This window comes from Sciurus carolinensis, chromosome 6, assembly GCF_902686445.1.
Source record: "Sciurus carolinensis chromosome 6, mSciCar1.2, whole genome shotgun sequence".
In the NCBI taxonomy this organism is placed as follows: Eukaryota; Metazoa; Chordata; class Mammalia; order Rodentia; family Sciuridae; genus Sciurus; species Sciurus carolinensis.
Genome location: NC_062218.1, coordinates 122,852,202 through 122,869,162, shown reverse-complemented (window position 1 = coordinate 122,869,162; position 16,961 = coordinate 122,852,202).

Genomic DNA, 16,961 nt, shown 5'->3' with positions numbered 1-16,961 from the left:
TTCACAGTACTTATTTCTTCAAAAATTGTTCATTGAGCACCTACTATGTACGAGGCAGCATTCTAGGGACTTAGGACAGATTCATGGACAAAAGAGACCAATCTTGGGAAGCTTATACTCTAGGAAGGAGTGATAGAGAAGAAGTATTAGATATTATAAATGATAAATGGTCATAGTAGGATTCTCTAGAGAAACAGAACCAATAGGATACATGATATCTAAGTGGTGTAATAAAGATTAGGAATGCTGGCAGTCAGTGGTCACTGAAGGTTTAATAGTGTTCAGCGTGGGTTGACTGAGAAGGTAGCAATTGAATAAAGACTTGCAGTGATGAGGCAGTCAGATATTTGGAGGAAGACCAGGCCACAAAAGGGATGAGTTAGGGCAAAGGTTTTATTGTAGGAGCATGCCTGGAATGTGTGAAGTAAAGCCCAGGACCAGTGAGGGAGGAGGAGAACAATAAAAGGTGAAGTCAGAGAAGTAACTAGGAGTCAAGTCATGTAATGACTTGTTGGTCATTGATAGAACCTGGCTTTGTCTCTGGTTGAGATGAAGAGGCATCGCAGAGCTTTATGCAGAAGGAAGACATGATATAACTCATATTGTAATTAATTATTTTGGTTGTTCTGTTGAAAACAGGAAGTAGAGGAGGAAGGAGAAAGGGACACCATTTAGGACGCAATTTCAGTAAGTTAATGATGGTGGTAGCTTGGAAGAGTAGAAAGAAGTGGTCATATAGTCCAGATACAGAACTTTTTGATGTAATGGATATAAATATAGGAAAATGAGAAGTCAAGGTTGACTTCAAGATTTTTGGTGTGAGCAACCTGAAGAATGGGACTTGCAACCCCTGAGATGTGAAAGACTGCAGGAGCAATGGAAAGGGAGGTGGGCCAAAAGGGGCACATTGGGCCTGCCAAGCATGAGGTGTTCATCAGATACCTAAAGTAGAGTGTCGAGTCTGAAGTTTGGAAGAGATCCTAGATAGAGACACATCATGGGAGTTGTCTGCATATAGGCGGTATTTAAAGTTATCAGAGTGAAACTTTACACAGTGGTGGGGGTGAATAGAGAAGAGGCTCAAGTTATGTGCTTGGGGCACCCTGACCTGAAGAGGGAAAGGAGAAGAGGGAGAGGCTCTAAAGAAGGAGACATTGAAGTGTCAGGAAGGTAATGGGAGAAGTATGGGGTGTTTGAGAGATGAAGAAAAGTATACAAAGGAAAAGGGAGCGCCAAGTGCATCAAATGCTGCTGATGGGATCGGCACAATGAGGTCAGAGAATCAGAAATTAAATTTAGTACTGAGATGATCAAAGTGGACCTTGACAAAAACAGTTTGGGCCAAGTCATGAGGGTGAAAATCTTACTGGGATGAGTTTAAGAGGGAATTCAGAAAGACTTAGACACTCACTTATACAGTGAGTATAGACACTCCTTCAAGTCTGTGTGTGTACACAAGCACATGTGCACATGTATGTGTGTGTACGTGTATGTGAGTGTGATGTGCAATACTGGAGCTCAAACACAAGAGTGCTCTGCCACTGAGCAATGTCCTCCAGTTCTTTTAATTTTTAATTTTGAGATAGGGTCTCACAAAATTGCTCAGACTGGCCTTGGACTTATTGTGATCCTCCTGCCTCAGCCTTCCCAAGTCACTGGAATTGCAGGTGTGAACCACTGTACCTGGCTTAAGTTCTATGGGTTTGTTGGTTGTTTGTTCTTAGGGGGAGGAAAGGAATGGGTGGATGGGAGAGGTGTGGTCAAGAGAAATATTTTTTTTAAAGTGGGATAAACAGCAGCATGTTCCTATGCTGATGGAATTGCTGGTGTAGACACAGATCCCTGAACTGCTGGAGCTCTGGTGGGGCAGAGAGGCTGGTGTTAGGTGGTGTTAGGTGGTGTTAGGTGGGGCAGAGGTGGACCAGCAGTGGGAAGGTGGGAAGGGGGCTGAGTACAGAGGCTGGTAGCGGAAAGGGAAGGAGGTCTATAGGCCTCTCTTGGAGTTTATTTATTTATTTTTTCTGCCAGAGAAGAATGTCATCAACTGAAAACAAGGATGTAGGAAAAGATGTTAGAGGTCAAGTGGGAAAGTAGGGCCATGGATGGACAAAGAAACCATGGCACAATTGTCAGGTGGCATTAAAGATCTGTTTGAGGTTCCTGACCTTGGATTTCAGTGAAATCTGCCAGCATGATGGTGTGTGTTTATCCAGGAACATTCAGCGGCACAGCTGATGTACATAAAAGAGGAGAATTGAAAATTTTCTTTTTTGGAACTTTTGAAAAATAAAATAATTTAAATGTTTTGAGAATGAAAACTCTTTCCATTTTTTTTCTTGCTCGCTTTTCCCCTTCCTTTCTTTTTTCTTTTCTTGCCTTTTTCCACCTACCTTCCCTCCCAAAGCACTTGGGAGTATTTTCTAGGGATGTAATAATTCTAACTGAAATTCGTTTAAAACAATTCACATTTCTTTAAAAAACTGAGTGTTTCCTAAGTGCTAAGAAGTCTGTTATATACTGTGAAAGATATCAAAGAGATAGATGGATAGAGAGAGAGAGAGAGAGAGAGAGAGAGAGAGAGAGAAAGGAACACTCTAGGTCAGTGAGGAGTGACAAAGACAAAGTATGTCCATAATAATTACAATAATCACAGTGTAAGATAGACAATTGTCAAGGATCAATTTGAAAATAGAGCACTGTGAATGTTTAGAGAAGAAAAGAAGCTTATATCTAGCTAGAAATGAGAGAACTAGAAGATGTGACAGATTGTATTTTCCTAGGAAGGTCACAACACTATCTCCCATCCCACATGCTCTTCTGTGATGAGACATCAATACCCACTGATGGCTGCGGCTCTAGAATCTTGGTGGGCTTGTGACTCATTTGGAGACAACACAGTGCGCTCTGGAAATGTCACCGAGTAACAGCATCTTCTTCCTCCTCCTCTTCTTATTCTCTGTCTTCAAAAGTAAAAGAACTTTGTTTATGGTCTTAGAAATTGAAGTTTGGGAGTCATGGGTTCAGACAGTTCTGAATCAGTAGGATGGTGGGAAAAGCAGAGTTTATATGTTCAGAAGACACAGAGGCTCTTACTGAATAACTTATAGGGCTAAGTCAGAGACTCAGGTCCCACCCTATTTACTGGGACATCATGTAAAAAGTCCCAAGCTTCCATGTGAGTAGTCCAATTTCCCTGAGGCAGCCATGCTGTGAGGATGCCTAGGCCACACGGAGGAGGCTGCTTGTTGGTACTCTGGTCACCAGTCCTTGCTGAGGGGCAGCGTCAACAGTGGATGTAAGAAGGAAGGCACCTGTGCACAAGGTGCCCCAGCTCCTGAGTCATGCTGGCTGTTAGGTCTTCGCTCAGGACCCAGACATTAGGAAGCAGAGTCAAACCATTTCCACTATACATTTCTGAATTCTTCACCCAAGGAATCCAAGAGTGTAATCAATTGGTTGTTTTACACTGTTGAGTTTTGGAATGGTTTGCCTAGTAAACAAAGTAATTGGAAACAGAAGATTCCTTGAGAGAGGAATATTGGAGTTAAGTTAATGTTTAGATCTAAAGAAAATGGAAAACAAAATAAGGTAGGGTGATTTTTTTTTTTCTTATTTGTGTAAAAAATTCTTTGAATTTCATTTCACATTTGATGTTCTGGCTTTCAAACACTCATTGTAGAAATACCTCTGGATACTTATCTGATGCCAGAATATTTGTGAAGATTTTGGAATGCAGTTTTTGTAATTTGATTGTGTGATGACATAGCAACAAGTCCACTTCAGTAAAACCGACATCTTAAAGATGGTAAGTTTCATACAGAAAACCGACAACATCATAACAGAGTTACCAGTACATAGTTAACAACACTGCCAATAATAGCTACCTTTACATACTCTGTGTGTGTGTGTGGGATTTGTATAATTTGCTTTTTAAAAATAATATTTTTTATGTGTGAATCAATCTTTAATTAATTAATTAATTAATTTACACACTATGCTGAGGATTGAACTCAGGGCCTCACACATACCAGCAAGTGCTCTACCACCGAGCCACAACCCCAGCCCCTGTATAATTTACTTTTTTTTTTTTTTTAGTTGTAGGTGGACACAATACCTTTATTTTGTCTATTTAGTTTTTTTTTGTTTTGTTTTGTTTTTTTAATGTGGTGCTGGGGATCGAACCCTGTGCCTCACACATGCTAGGCAAGTGATGTACCAGAGTCACAACCACAGCCCATAATTTACTTTTAAAACTAATTTTTGTTGTCACAACACAAATACTTTCAGTTTTCTTTTAATCTTTTAAACTTTTTGTTGACTTGCATAAAGAAAAAGGGGGAAATTTTATGCTTGGTGGTTATATCCTTATTGACTCGTTTATCTGGCCAGGCCTTTCTGACTTTGCTGGTGTGGTTGATTAATAGGTAATCAAATAGTTTGATTTTCTTGCTTTCCTCTCCCTTCCCACCTCCCTCTGGCTGCTCGGGGTCAGCGATGCATTGCTGCTTTTACCTTTAGGACCCTTTGTTTTCTAGTCGCTGGGACTGACACCAGCTACCTCAAGAACATAGCAACAGTAGCTCGATGGCATTGGTGGGGATGGCTGCAGGGGTGTGCAAGCATTTACAGAACTGGAGGGAAGGCTGGAGGACCAGGCCTGGGCAGGAGGAGGACCAGGGCTGTGCAGGAGTCCAGGAGGCGGGAAAGGACTCTTCCAAACCTGTCTCTGGCAGCGAGTAAGCTCCAACTTTATCGGCCTCCGTGTGATTCTGCTCACTGCTCACATTCGTCTCAAGTGTAACCAGGCCCAGGGGGGAGGTCTCTTCCTTACATCCAGCAGGAGGAGTTTCCCAAAGTAAAAAGCATACCTGTTGCTCTCAGAAGGGAAAGAGAAGTTAGGAGAATGACAAATGTCTACTCTACTGCTGGTCTCTGAAGGGCCAGTAGCAGACTGGACCTTATGGGCTTTACTACATTCATTCAACCCAATAGTGTCTGTTTAACTAGTTATACACTTTAATTAATTAATTATTGGTACCAGGGATTGAACCCAGGGACACTTAACCACTGAGCTATACCCTCAGTATTTAAAAAAATTTTTTTTTTAATTTGAGACAAGTTCTCACTTAGTTGCTGAGAATAGCCTCAAACTTGTGATACTATTGCCTCACCTAAAACTTGAATTTTTTTTTTTTTTTTTTTTTTTTTTTTTTTTTTTTTACTGGGAATTGAACCCAGGGGTGCTTTACCACTGAGCTATATCCCCAGCCCTTTTTTATTTTTTATTTGGAGATAGTCTTGCTAGGCTGCTTAGAGCCTTGCTAAGTTGCTGAGACTGGCCTTGAACTTGCAATCCTCCTGCCTCAGCCTCCTAGTTCCTGGGATTACAGTCGTGTGCCACCACACCTATCTCATTTTATTTTAAAAGTCATCCTCATACCCGCATTTGGAAAAGAGCTTTTATTTTTAAAAAGTTTTTTATTTGTTAGCTCCTTTTTATGGTTTGGATATAGTGTCCCTGAAAAGTTCCTGTGTTAATGCAGAAATATTCAGAGGTGAAAGGGTTGGATTATGAGAGCTGTAACCTAATTAGTCCATTCTAATTTAAATGCACTGACTGGGTGATAACTGAAGAGAGGTGGGGTGTCTCTGGAGGAGGTGGGTCACAGGGGGTGTGTCCTGAAGGATTCCTCTTCCCTGCAGTTCCTTCCCTTTTTCTCCAGTTTTCTGACTGCCATGAGGCAAGCAGCCTCCTCCAGTCACCCGCTACCCTTCTGCCAAGATGCTCTGCCTCACATTAGACCCAAAGCAATGGAACCAGTTAAGCATGGACTAAACCTTTGAAACCATGAGCCAAAATTAACTTTTTTTCCTCTAAGTTATTCTTTTTTGGGTATTTTGGGCACTGCAATGAGAAGGTGACTAACACACTCCTTGTTTACTTAAAAGCTTGAAGAAACGGTACAGTGGGACACACCTCTAATCCCAGAAACTCAGGAGGCTGACACAGGAGAATTGCAAGTTCAAGACCACCTTGAGCAACTTAGTGAAAGCCTGTCTTCAAAAAAAAAAAAAAAAAAAAAGGGCTGAGGATGTAGCACAGTGGCAGATTTCCTTGTGTTCAATCTCCCCTGACACACACACACACACACACACACACACACACACACACACACTTATGAGGTAGATATAACCAGGATTAACATTCCTTCTTCCAAAGTGAAGACTGAAGGAACTGGACAGTTAAAGCACTTGTCCCAGGTCACCTTGCTGGTTTAGAAGTATAAGCAAGGCTCCCGTTGATTTTGACTTTCGCCCATCAGTTCCCTTTCTCTTCTTTATGAAGCAATGTCCTTAAATATAGTTACTGTACCTCCAGCCCTCATCCGCAAAATTTCAACATTTATTAGGAAACTGCATGAAAGAAAGAAAAGTTCCCTGGAAAGGTGAGATCGAAGTCTTGGCTTTGTTACCTTTGCTACAGGGTCATGATCATAATTATTACTTACCTGAGCCCTACTGGCTGGTTTCCTCCCAGGACTGACAAAAGAATAAAATCCTAAAATAGATATCATTGGACTTTATTAAGTAAAGAGAAGTACATGTGAATACTTTGCATGCAATTGTGAAGCTCTATTATTTTATTTATTCTCACTCAAAATTCTACTTGTGTGTAGGCATTTAGTGACATACCATTGGCTATTGGGCCATGTACTAATTGAGTATGTGAGTAATAATAATGTAAGGTTGATTCCCTGTGCTTTAGCAATGTGGATAAAATCAGTGGATTCATTACTTTCCCATGTAAATCATATTTTCTTCAGTTTACGCTCTTGGTATCTATTAAGAATGCAGTAGTAAAGGGGTTTGTTTTCCAAAAAATAATTAAGCCAAGGACAGTGAGTCCCATCTTTGATGAAATGCAGATTTCACATTAAAATCAGATTCTTCATTTTTAAAGGTTGAATAGAATAGTGTCTAAAAAAAGAATTCCAGCTGGTTAAATTTGGGCTGCTGAAAAATAAAAAAGTTTAATGTAAGATTATTCTTGGTACAGAAACATTTTCATTTGGCTGTGAATTAGATACATTTGAAAATCATTTTAAGCTTTTGCCTTTCAGAATTGTGTGTGAGTTGGGAGATCATCAAACAAATGTCAATAGCATGTTGGACTCAGTAGCATGGTTTCCCTCGTTTTAATGAGCTATTTCACTAGAAATAGGTTAAGGTGATCTTCTGCTTAGGGAATGGGGATCTTCTGCTTGCAGGTTCACTTACAGCAACTGGTCAAGAAAGGCTGATGGTATCATTATACAAGTTGGCCTCCCCATTCAATCTTGGCTCACCTCACTTCCTGGAATAGACACTTACCTTACTGATTTAACTAGTACCCTATGACTTGGGGAATACTTCCATCATACTTAGCATGCATGAGGCCCTGGGTTTAATCCCTAACTCCAAAACCAAAACCAAACCAAACAAAAACCCTGTTAGCCTTTTTTTCCTATACCTAGGAATCTGAATGGCAGAGGTAGAAATTTCAAGAAATATTTCAATTGACTTTTCTGTTGAAGATCTTAAACATATAATCGTAATAGTCATTGGCACTTAATGAACTTATATATCAGGTACTGCTCTGATCACATTTATATTTGTTTTTACTTCATGTCATGAACACAGAAATCATTGAAGAAGATAAAATGATTCACTTTGGCCAAGAAATGTCCAGCCGTTTGGCATATAAACTTGGCCATCACTGGCTGGGGAGGGGTTCAGAAAAGAAAAACATTATACGTCTTTCTTTGAAATGTAGATATTTTTGCTTTCTTGCTGTTTTACCAAAGAAAGAGTTTTAAACTAAAAAGAGGGTACTTCTTTCCCATCCTATGTACTATTGTATTATAATTTTGCAGATGGAACGAAGAATGAAGATTCATGCCAGCTCACTCTGAGGCCTCGAGCCCGTGTGCCCTAAGAGACCCAACAGACCAGTGATCCCACAGGACAGCAGTTCTCATCACCACCCTATCCCACTTCTCCCAGACAAAGTTCTTGGCATAGGTCCATCTGAGAGAAGGCTGCCCTTTTTTTCTGAATTTTTTGCTTTAGCCCCAACATTGTTGCATTGGGGAAACTTTCTGGGAAGACCAGAAAGGACTAGGTTGCCTTCCCTGCTGTGGGCTGTGGGCCATGGGGTTTCAGTCATGCTGACATGAGAGTGGTTGAATTATAATAATACCTGTCCTTCCACATCACAGAGGTATCATTAGTATGAGATGACATAATGGATGTAAAAGTCCTTTGAAAAGCATAAAACAGAAGTGCAAATAATAGAAGAATAAAGAGCATTATGATCATGATGATGTCAGAGGGCTCCACCCCAGCACAGTCAGAGCTGCTGATGACAGGACAAATTCTCTCGTAAGGCCCTAGAGTGTTCATCCATGTTTTTAGCAGATTTGTAAAAAATTAACTACTTTATTAGGGAAACAGAGGAATGAAAAAAAAGAACAGTGAACTCCTATGTGGGACCAGACACCACCCAGATTTTCTTTCACATGTACAGATACACATTCTACATAAGACGTACGCATATGAAACGCATGAATCTTAAGTAAACGTCAAGAGCAGGAATGAAGTGTAATCCAAATGTAGCTGGAACTTCTCTGCTCTTCTATATCTGGGTCAGATTACTTCAACTTCATAGAAGAGATAGTACCAAACACCCCAAGGCTCTGCAAGATTCCTGCAAGATCCCAGGAATCTCTTGGTTATGTAAGTACTTATCATTTTATCCCTGGGCCTTTCTTCTTACAGGCAGATTCTTTGCTGTATACACAGCACAAAGAAACTCAGTCCTCTTCTGATTTCAGCAATCCACATCAATCATCCCAAACATATAGGCATATTTTGCTAGAATGGGTGAGGGTTCAGTTGATGTGCAAGTGGGACAGAATCTACGGGGCAATAGTGAAGTCAGCATTCATCAGATCCACACTGACAGTCTGTTGAGCACCCCTTCCAGGGGAGATGGAGAGCTTCCAAAGATCTGTTTTCCTATCTTCCCCCTCTTATTTCTGTCTGTGTCCACACAGCCATATCCATAACCCCTGTTAGAAGCCAAATAACACATTTCCTCTGCCCACGTGAAGCAGAGCAAGTCCTGTTACCCTCTCCCCAACCCCAAAGGCTGGGTGAGGATTCCTCCTCTTCCACGAGACACTTTTTCAATGAGGGATGCTTCCTAAAAGCATGTAGAGAATAACTTGTCTTAACCTCCTTCCAAAAATATTTACATATTACCTCAATCCTGAAGTCCATCAGGGTCAACAGAGATAACAGAATCATAATCAATACTTTTTTAAACTAAATGTTACTTAGCAAAATTTTTATGTTGGATCCAATAGTCTTAAAGATGTAACTGAACTCTGACATCCTATTTTGCTCTCTTATTCTCTTGAACAAAGTAGGGAAACTTAACAGTTGTCAGTATCAAAAATGATGAGCTGCCTCAAAATAATGCAAGGGGAACACCCATTATTGCTGTCCTTTCTCAAATGTCTCATCACATTGATCTTGGTGAGCCAGGAAGTCACTTAGCACATTTTAAAAAAACTCAAACTGTCCAAGGAAAGGAATTCTTCTTTCATTTTCAATCAAATAACCCATCACTCCTTTTGTCCCTTCATAAGTTTGAGGAGTAACTTAAAAGGCATGAGTCATGATCTGAAAATCAAATATGCACTTGCAGAACATATAAAATGCACCACAAAGAATAAGAATTAGAGACACAATGTGGCCTTTGTGAAACATGACAATGTCCCTGGGGACCACAGCTTTTGAGTGTTGTTGAACTGAGGAGAGTAATGACAGGGTTCAGGGCTTGCCAGAGAGTGTGTCATAACATGGAGATTTTAGGGAAAGTGCAGAGTGCCTTTAATCAGTCCTAAGAGGAGCTTGCTAATAGTGCCCTGTTTGTCAGTTGTTTATGGGGTGAGTGGACTGAAATCAGAACTTCACCATTTTTTGTCATGAAAATTTATGGTGTGTTTATCGAATTTTGTTTTTCTTTTGCAAGGATACATTTGCAAAATGTTTACCTTCCCTGAAAGATTGACTCTGAAACATTACTTTCACATGGGATCACTCTCTTTAAATAGGGGATTTCAGTTTCAGTGACTTTTTCAAGTCATCCCAAGCAGATGTCTGTGCTCCAGAAATCCCTTGGGACCTACAATTTGTCTCCGGGAAGGTGCTGCTGGAAAACACCTTAAAGGATTCCAACCACAAACAAATGCAGGAATTTCTGCCTGTAAAGCCTTTTAGTTTGCCAAGGTGGTTATTATCTTATTCTGATAGATATTCATTCAATCATAGAGTGTCAGGGTTGAGTCTTTGATCTCATCTTCCAAAGTTAATTGTTAAACTTTTGTGTGAGCACCTGTATTCCTGCATGACAAAATGATACCATCAGACAATTCTTACTGTCATGGATAATTGCCACAGAGAGGGGGAAATAGGATAGAGGCTAGAGTGAAGAACGAAAGTGAACACTTATGGGGAACATTATGCCTTAGAAAAAGGCATTGCAATGTAATAGCATAATGATTTCAATCCCAGATTCATAGTGACTTAATGAAATAAGCAGCATCCAAGGCTCAGAACATATGTTTACAGAGGCAGATTGAATATCAGATATTTCTACTGTAAAGTAGTGATTTTTGTGTCCAAAATGTCATTAACTTCAAAAGATAGATAGTCCTTTGAGGTCTGAAAATACCAATAGTTTTCTTTTAAAGTTCCTCATGTTTAACGTTTATTGTTTTATCTTGCAAGACGCTTGCTATTTCCACGAACAGGCATCATAATAGGATTTGCATTTCAGCAAGCCTTGGTCCCCAAGACCGATAGAAAGGCTGGAGGTGAAGAGGACTTCTTATTCTGATAGGTGATGACTTGGTTTATAAAGGACTTAAGATACAATGACAGGGAAAATTCATGACCCAGTGTTTTCAAGTCAATTTCTTGTTCTGTTTTTAATCAGGTCCAGTCCCCTCTCTTTTCCATTTGCCAAGCAAAATACTTTTCCTTAGTTTCTGGTGTGTGTGTGTGTGTGTGTGTGTGTGTGTGTGTGTTGGGGGATGCTGCCAAAAGTGGGGCAAAAAACTACTTGGAATCATGTCATAGAACTAAAGGAAAGGGTGGATCTGGCTGCCTCAGACAGGAACAGCTCTCCAGGGTTGATCTCACTGATTGTAATGTTGATGGCAGAAAAAGACAAGACAAACACAAAATTGTTAATGTGGCAACTAACACAACCCAAACTGTAAATATCTACTGAAGGTGGGATGTAGGATTTCAATTAACCCCTAATATTTTATTCCACCAATTCCAACATAATTTGAAATATAGGTTCTTTCCCAAAGGTCTAGGAGCCTTTCTTTGATCTGGTTGTCAATATAATGATCATCTAATGATCTGCTGATCTTCTGTTTCTCTCCATTTCTCACCTTTGGTCCATGGCCTTCTTCTACAAGGCCTTGATTTTCATGAATTATGGGTTACTTAATGTTTAAACTATTTTGGTACTTCTTGTATTTTCTTTTGAATGCAGACCTGGGAATTTTTGATTGAATGAAAAGATTCTTCAGCTCTAATTTAATATTGTCCTGTCCCTGGGCCTCGTATTCTTCTGTTTCACCCAGTCTTCACTTGTTCCAACACTGGGATTCAGGCTTTTAGTGGCCACTTGTTTCTATGAAATTCTTCAAGTCTTGACTTAAGCAAAAACTCTCTTGTTTTCAGTAAAGAATTCATCCAAATTTGAAAAAAGATATTAGAAAATTAAGATATTATTCCAAATAATATTTTTAAAAAGCCAAACTTGGCCAGGTATGTTAGTGCATGCCTATAATTCCAGTGACTTGGGAGGCTAAGGCAAGAGGATTACAAGTTCAAAGACAACCTCAGCAATTTAGTGAAACCCTAAGCAACTTAGTGAGAACCTGTCTAAAAATAAAAAATAAAAAGAACTGGGGATGTAGCTCGGTTGTAAAGCACCCCTAGGTTCAAACCGTAATACCATGCATACACAGAAACACACACACACACACACACACACACACACACACACGTTTCTAGTTTGAATAAACAAAATCCACTTTTTTTTTCAAAGAAAAACTTGGATATCAGTCTTTTCAGGATTTTGAATGCCTAGTCATTGAAAGACTGTTCTTTTTATATATTGATAGATATGCATATATATATATAGATAGATAAACATATATATAGATACTGCAGTAGCAAATTGCAATTATTCACCCTACAAAAGGAAAAAAAAGGAGTTTTTCTTTCTCCAATTTCTTAGCGTGTGTGCAAACTTGCCATTCCAGATGGGGCCCATTATGTTATGTTGTATTTCAAAGGGAAACATTTCTTAAAGTTGCTGAAAAAAATGTCTATTAAGGAAATAGAGCTGCTGAAGAAAAGACACGTGTTATCTATTTCTTCAATTAGTGGCAAAATCCTGGTAGTAGTCTTAAAGAACTGCAGGGGTTCTAATTGAAATATTCTAATCCTTCCTTCTTTCAAATCCACCCAATGCTGTTCAGAAAAGAGAGAAGGAATCATAGGATGAAATTCTGGTTAAAAAAAACATTTGTGATTTTGTAGCTATGAGAGCAGGATTGCACTATTTTGCTTAATGCATCATTTATTAAAAGTTTTTCTCAGTAGGACAGCAAGCAATTATTTGAAGCAGCTGGGTCCAAGAAGGACCAATCACATGTTATTACACGCAGAGGAATTATGGATTATGGAAAGCTGAACAATGTAATTATGTTCATGGAGTGTCGCTTATTAATTTTAAAGGTGAGATTTGTAATAATTTCCTAATAGCTATAAAAACCAGAGCAAATGTCTGGATTTGTAAGGGTCTCCAAGGTTTAAAATTGGTACATAGATTTAATTTTGTTGAAATACAGTAGCCTGACAGTTTTTCATGTTTCAAGTAGAATGAAGTCCTACAAATGCTAATGACAAAAATCTAAAACTTAATCCAATATTCTGGCTTCTTAAACTTCCATTTGTTACAACCCTATTCCCTTCATGTGTGGAGATGGACTCAGAATAGTGTCACCCACGACTGTATTGTATTTCCCAGGAGTAATTATACAAAGGTGAAAAGATGGTATAATCATGTCAATTAACACCTTCTCTAGCTCCACTGTAGTAATTATTTGAGAACCATTCCCACAACCACTCAAAAAGCAAGGATATCTTTGCTTTTCCTGCCCTAAACTGTTAGAAGAGTTTCTCTCTATTCTAATCTTCATTCTCTCTCTGTTCAGTTTTGCGTTAGTATTATTGATAACTAGGAATATGAAATAAGCAGCCTTTTGGAATAGGTTGAAAAAATCTATTTTGCAGGTAAGTGGGTTCTATTTACTTCAAGCAATTAAAACATGTTTTATCAATTTGAAAAAAATAATATTAACAACAGTAAAACAACAAAAAATGAGCATGAAAAACTGAAGAGATCTCGAAAGTGGTTTAAGAAATACTAGCTCGCTTATTTTATTTATATATTAATTTATTTATTTATTATTGCAGTACTGGGGACAGAACCCAGGAGTGCTCTGCCACTGAGTCACATCTCCAGTCCTTTAAATGTTTTCTTTTGAGGCAGGGTCTGCTAAGTTGCTGAGGCTGGCCCTGAACTTTGATCCTCCTGCTTCAGTCCCACAAGTTGCTGGAATTACAGCATGCTCCACCCACTGGCTCCTTCGTTTTGTGAAATCTGACTTAAAATGAGAAAAAAAAAAATGGATTGGTATCATGATTCTCTCAAGTGTGATATATTTTAAAATTTCCAAGATGTTAGTTACAGAGCTTTGATTTTTACCTTTGAGTATTTTTCCAAATAGAAATAATTTTTTTAGCCTCTCAGTGTAATGCATGCTTCCTATTCAAAATTTAAATAGAGTGTTGGTGATGTAGTTCAGTGGTCAAGTACTTGCCAAGCAGGCACCACATACACACACACATACAACATATCTATCTCATAGATATAGTCATAGATATAGATAAATTTTGTGTCTTGATTGACAGATTTAGCTTGCATCTATATCTATTTTTATAAATGCAAATAACAGATATAAATGTAAGCAAGTCTGTTTTATTTTATCATTTTTTTTGATTGTATGTTACTCATTTTATTTTTATTTTTTCTTTTTAGCTATACATGACAGTAGAACGTATTTTGACGTATCATACATACATGGATTATAATTCCCATTCTTGTGGTTGTACATGGTGTGGAATTACACTGGTCATATATGTATATATGACATAGGAAAGTTATAGCTGATTCATCCTGTCTTTCCCATTCCATCCCCCTCCTTTTGCCCACATTCCCCTCCACGATCCAATCCTATGAACCTTCACTCCTCACTCACAAACACCTATTATGAGTCAGCAACCACATATTAGAGAAAACATTCAGCCTTTGGTTTTTTGGGTTTGGGATTGGCTTATTTTACTTAGCACGCTAGCCTCCAATTCCATCCATTTACCCGAAAATGCCATATTTCATTCTTCTTTAAGGTTGAGTAATATTCCATTATGTATATGTGCAATATTTTATTTGTCCACTCATCTATTGAAGAGCACTGACGTTAGTTTCATAGCTTAGCTATTGTGAATTGAGCTGCTATGAACACTGATGTGGCTGTGTCACTATAGTATGCTGATTTTAAGTCTTTTGGGTACATGCTGAGGAACGAGATAGCTTGGCCAAATGGTTGTTCCATTCCAATTTTTCTGAGGAATCTCCATATTGCTTTCTAGAGTGTTTGCACCAATTTGCAGTCCCACCAGCAGTGCATGAGTATAACTTTCCCCCCACATCCTCACCAACATTTATTGTTACTTGTATGCTTGATGATTGCCATTCTGACTGAAGTGAGATGAAATCTCAGAATAGTTTTAATTTGCATTTCTTTAATTGCTAGTGATGTTGGACAATCTTTCATATATTTGTTGGCCATTCATATTTCTTCTGTGAATTGTCTGTTCAGTTCATTTGCCCATTTATTGATTGCGTTATTTGTTTTTGTAGTGTTAAGTTTTTTAAGTTCTTTATGTATCCTGGAGATTAACGCTCTAAGGGTACAGGTAGCAAAGATTTTCTCCCTTTCTGTAGACTCTCTCTTCACATTCTTGTTTCCTTTGCTGTGAAGAAGCTTTTTGATTTGATACAATCTCATTTATTGATTCATGATTTTACTTCTTGCATTTTCAGTCTTGTGGACATTGGTTCCTAAGCTGACATAATAGAAATTTGGGCCTTCTTTTACTTCTAATAGACACAGGGCCTCTGGTCTAATGCCTAGGTCCTTAATCCACTTAGAGTTGAGTTTTATGCAGAGTGAGGGATAGGGGCCCAATTTCATTTTATTACTTCCGAATATCCAGTTTTCCCAGCACCATTGTTGAAGAGGTTATCTTTTCTCAATGTATGTTTATGACACCTTTGTCTAGTACCACATAACTGTATTTATGTGTGTTTGTCCTGGGTCTTCTATTCTATATGATTGTTCTACATGTCTGTTTTGGTGCCAACACCATGCCGATTTTGTTACTGTAGCTCTGTAGTATAATTTAAGAACCGGTATTGTGATGCCTCCTACTTCACTTTTCTTGCTGAGGATTGCTTTCCTATTCTAGGCCTCTTATTTTTCCAAATGAATTTCCTAATTGCTTTTTCTGTTTCTGTTCAGAATGTCATTGGAACCTTAATAGAAATTGCATTAAATCTGTACAGTGCTTTTGGTAGTCTGGACTTTTTGACAATAATAATTCTGCCTATCCAAGAACATGGGAAATCTCTCCATCTTCTAAGGTCTTCTTCAATTTTTTTCCTTAGTGTTTTTTCTTTAGTGTTCATTGTAGAGGTCTTTTACTTATTTTTTTAGATTGATTCCCAAATATTTTGTTTTCTTTGAGGCTCTTGTGAAGGGTATCGTTTCCCTAATTTCTCTTTCAGTTGATTCATCACTGATGTATAGGAACACAATTGATATATGCGTGTTAATTTTAAGTCCTGCTACTTTACTGAATTCATTTATGAGTTCTAGAAGTTTTCTGGTGGAGTTTTTTGGGTCTTCTAAATAAAAAATCATGTCATCAGCATATAGGGATGGTTTGAGTTCTTCTTTTCCTATTCGTATCCCTTTAATTTCTTTCTTCTAATTGCTTTGGCTAGAGTTTCCAGGAATATGTTGAATAGAAGTGGTAAAAGAGAGCATCTCTTTCTTGTTCCAGTTTTTAGAGGGAATGCTTTCAATTTTTCTTCATTTAGAATGATGGCGTCTTGGTTTTAGCATATATAGCTTTTACAATGTTGAAGTATACTCCTACTAGCCCTAATTTTTCTGGGTATAGTATTCTTTTGTCAAAGGCTTTCTCTGTATCTTTTGAGATGACTGAGTGATTTTTGTCCTTAATTTTATTTTTGTGATGAATTACATTTATTGATTTGCATATTTTAAACCATCCTTGTATCTATGGAATAAAACCTACTTAGTTGTGGTGTACAATCATCATATGTTGTTGAACATTATTTGCTAATATTTCACTAAGTATTTTTGCATATAAGTACATCAGGGATTTGGTCTATGGTTTTCTTTCTTTATGTGTCTTTATCTGATTTTGGTTTAAGTGTGATACTGGCTTCATAGAAAGAATGTGGAAGTGTTGCACCCCTTTCTATTTCATGAATAATTTGAGAAGAATTGGTATTAATTCTTCTTTCAAGTTTAGGTAGAATTCAGCTGAGAATCCATGCAGACTTGGGTTTTTCTTCTTTGGAAGGGTTTTGATTACTGCTTCTATCTCAATACAAGTTGTTGGTCTGTTTAGGTTTTCTATGTACTCCTGATTCAGTTTTGGGAGATTGTATT